We start from the raw sequence: 4,481 nt of genomic DNA, 5'->3' as shown, positions 1-4,481 counted from the left end.
CAGAAGAGAACATTACTAGCACCATCCACGTTCGAGAACCTGGACGAATGAGTAGCCGCCCTTCGAGAGGATATTCCCCACCACACTGAGGAGACCCCAGAAGAAATAAACGAAACAACACCAGACAAACATATCCTGCACCTGTGGCAGGCCCGAAATCCAATCCAAGTATGCTCGAAGTCGCAGAGGCACAGCCACGCCCTGAAATTGAAAATTGCGCAGTTTGACCAACGCATTGAGGAGTACACCCTAAAGCTAGCCTACCAACAATGGGGACAAGTATGCGATAATATGCAAGGGCAGTTAGGACTTGCTCGTACTTGGAACTTGCTCCGGTACATTCTTGACCCAGCCAACTCCAAATCTATCCAATTAGACAGCCTGGAAACCCTAATGCACAAATTCCCGGGAACGGACGGAGATCTTCTCCGAGACTTAGAAACAATATACATAAGCTCCCATCTCTCGGTCACCCTTGCAACGTATGCGGGGCCTGCAAATACATAACTTGACGCCACCATCACTGAGGCCGAAGTACGCTTCTCCATAACACAGTTTCGCGTAAACTCTGCCCCCGGTGCGGACGGTGTTACCAACAAATCTCTACGAAACTTGCACGATGTGTCAATTACAGCACTTACAAATTACATGAATGAATGTTGAGTGGAAGGCCGAAATTCCTGCAGGAGGGAAGCATGCGAAGGTAACATTCATACCTAAACCGGGCAAACGGCTAGCCCTTGAAAAGCTTAGGCCCATCGCTTTAATTTCATGTATAGGATAACTAATGGAGCTTGTTATCCTCAATCGCCTCCACACCTATGTCGAGGATTGCCATCTCCTACCACTCACAATGTTGGGCTTCCGTTCTCGACTCTGAGCACAAGATGTCATGCAGCAACATTCTAACCACATAATACAACCACCAATTATTGGCTATAGCACCAAAGCTATCCTAGGTCTAGACTTAGCCAAGGCATTTGATAATGTAGCACTTTCAGCTATACTTTACAGCCTCCACACAATAAATCCCGGTCCGAGGACCTTCAACTACGTAAGAATATTTCCCATAAGTCGAACAGCCGAACTAAATTTTGGAACCCTCAAATCTGACACTATATCACTTGGCAGAGGCGGCACCCCACAGGATTCCGTGCTGTCCCCCTTCCACTTAAACAATTGGAAGGGGAACAGCACGGACCCCTGTGGGATGCCGGGGCTGCCTAGTGATATAGTGTCAGATTTGAGGGTTCCAAAATTTAGTTCGGTTGTTCGACCTGTGAGAAAATCCAATACGTAGTTGAAGGGCCTCGGACCGGGATTTATTTCGTGGAGGCTGTTAAGTATAGCTCCATGTCCTACATTATCGAATGCCTTGGCTAAGTCTAGACCTATGAAGCTTCTACTTAAACAAATACCCCACCAGGGTGGCGAAGTGGTTAATGCGCTCGACTACTGTTCCCAAGGACGTGGGATTGAATCCCAGCCTCGGTGGCCGCTTTTCGATCGAGGCGAAAAGCAAGGCGCCCGTGTGCTGTGCGATGTCAGTGCACGTTAAAGAACCTCAGGTGGTCGAAATTTCTGGAGTCCTCCACTACGGCGTCTCTCATAGCCTGAGTTGCTTTGGGACGTTAAACCCCACAAACCAACTTAAACAATTGTCCCTCTTGTCACTCCCGGACGAACGGAACAGTATACCCTATCTATCTCATACGTATACGCTGATGACATAAAGCTGTGGGTCACATCAGGAAATGACGCAGAAATAGAAGAAACCCTACAACTAGCAGTGGACACCGTTACCGAATGCGTAGAGAAGGCGAGTCTACCAGCTCCCTGACAAAATCAGAACTTCTGCTCATGCGTGGTAACCCAGGCACAGGGGGCCATACCCAAGTCGAGGTGCACGTTAACGGATAACTTATGCTGGAGGTGTCCGTCATAAGTGTTCTTAGAATTTACATACAGAACAGCTGCCGAAACACGGTGTTCCTCAATCGCCTCAAGGCTAACGTCTCTCAGACAGTGCGTCTCATACATTGAATCTCTAACTTCTATTCGGGTATGAAGGAAACTGATCTCTTCCGCGTGGTCCAGGCATGTTTAATTAGTAAATTTAACTACATGCTCCCCTCCTACGACTTGACGCAGCAGAAACACAACGCGTCGATTGCCTCATCATACGGGCGTTCAAGTCCGCACTTGGTTTCCCCATAAACACATCCACGAAGCGCTTCAATGGAGACTCCGCAAAAAAACAGGACAAAGTGTCAGTTCCAATAAACCTGCGAATTCACATGAAAATCCTACCTCTCTCGAAGAATACGCACCCTGAATTTCATTCAGACAAGAGAGTAGAAAACGCCAAAGCCCTACACAAGCAATACCAGTCCAATCAAGACGTGGTCTATGTTGATGCAGCCGAACATACGGTCCGTAATGCATTAACGATTGTGACTGTAAATTATCAGGGCCAACAACTCACGGCTGGTTCGGTCATTACCAACGACCCGAAGGAAGCGGAGGAGGCTGCGATCGCCATCGCGATAAGCTCAACCTCAGCCCTTCATATTATTAGCGACTAGAAAACCGCAGTAAGGAATTACAGCAAAGGCAGGATATCCCCTATAGCACTTAAATTGCTGCTTGCCTCTCAGACAACTCACTGTTGATTACAGGTAATCTGGACACCAGCACATTCCTCCGTTCCTGGTAATGATGCTGCCCACAATTTCGCCCGAGGACTCGTCAGCCGGGTGACGGAACAACCCCTCATGAGGTGGCGACTGACCACATGGTTCCCTATCAAGGAATTACACTACACTTCCGTCAAACGCGTGCCCTACATCCTCCCGGACACAAATCTCTTACGAAGCCACAGGAGGTCACCTGGCGAAAATTACAGACGCATACCTTCCCAAATCCAGTCACCGACGCCGATGTATACACTACATTATACACACTGTACTGTAACTTATGCCACCAGAGGGTAAGCTTACACCACATAGTATGGCGTGCCCACGAGACCCCCCTCCGCGGTATCTGCAGCTCTCCACCTGCGAGCAGTGGGAGGCCGCTATGCTCAGCTCGGACCCGGTAATCCAACTGTGGGCATACGAGCATGGAACCCCGGTCGCAGAGCTTAAGGGCTCCTGGCCATCTAGCGGGGAAGCTCCTGCCTGCCTGACTTCCTCAAATAATAATTTTTTATTATTACGTCTTTATTTCTGCTTTAGGTAGGCGTTTATCTTGCGGCAGAACTAAGTTACGTCATGGATGTAGGGGTGGGGGAGCGGTTAAGTGTGGAGGTGAGGGTATGGGTGGGGGTGGGGGTGAAGGTTGGGATAGATATGAGGGGCCGGTGTCCACTTCTTCCTCGAGGTAGGGTCGTCCCGAGGTCGGCTCCGCGAAGTAATGGCCTGGTCCTTCTTCTTCCTTGAAGTAGGAAAGAAAAGTTCGCCAGAGCCGGGTTGCGTCTGATGGCCCGATGTGCGATGGGAATCGACCCATGCCTGCAGGGTTGCAGGTCGAAGCCCACCCAGGGACTTGAGTGCTCTCTCCCGTACTGCGTCAAAAGCAGGGCAGCTCCACAGGAGATGTTCGGGCGTGCCTCTGGCCGGGCATGTCGGGCACTGAGGAGAAGGGTATACCTGCGGGTTTATGAGGTGCAGCTTCGCGGGTGACAGAAGCTGACCAGTCTCCTCTTCCTCCTTAAAGGATGAGCTTAAATGTCCACAATAAGGTAGCCCCTTAAATAATAGGACATGATAGAGGAAAACTGTAGCAGCAAAAGACCGTTACTTCACAATTCAACTTGGGTTGACCAGAGCTAAGCCACAACTAATGTTTTCTTTCATAATTTTTATAATAAATAAGTTTGTTGGAAGGAAGGAACCTCATGCTTTTGAGTGGACTCCAGGGAATTGTGGACACCTACACCTAACCAAGTCAAGATTCGTATTCGTCTTGTATATCGTACATTGGTTTACAAGAAAGGAACGTCGCTGTATCTGTCTTGACTATGGTCCCTCCAGGATCCATACTTTGAAAACCTCCGTGACACTGACGGCATCTCGACCTCTGGTTGATGTACTTCCAGGTACCTGCATTGCATATACGGACGCATCAATTATAAAAAATGGCGGTAGAACAGCAGTTACTAGTCCAACGCACAGCGAACTAAAGGTACATAAAGAATATGTTTCAGAATACCCGGACCCGCTTGTGATGGAACTCTATGCAATCCACGATGCTATGGAGGCCATAAATAAAATAGATTCCACAACAGAAGCCCACATCTATACAGACTCCTTAGCCGACATAAAACAACTGAAGAAAGGGACGAAGACGCTATGTGTTACCCAGGAAAACCACACAGTCAATAAAAAAACAAAGATAAGCATCCAGATACATTGGACACAAGACGATGCTGAGAACGCTGAGCAGAGAAAAGCTGACCACCTCACACACGAAGTTCCAAA

Source organism: Amblyomma maculatum, chromosome 2 (assembly GCF_055883805.1).
Source record: "Amblyomma maculatum isolate TAMU_Amacu chromosome 2, ASM5588380v1, whole genome shotgun sequence".
In the NCBI taxonomy this organism is placed as follows: domain Eukaryota; kingdom Metazoa; phylum Arthropoda; class Arachnida; order Ixodida; family Ixodidae; genus Amblyomma; species Amblyomma maculatum.
Note: the sequence above shows the minus strand (reverse complement) of the source record.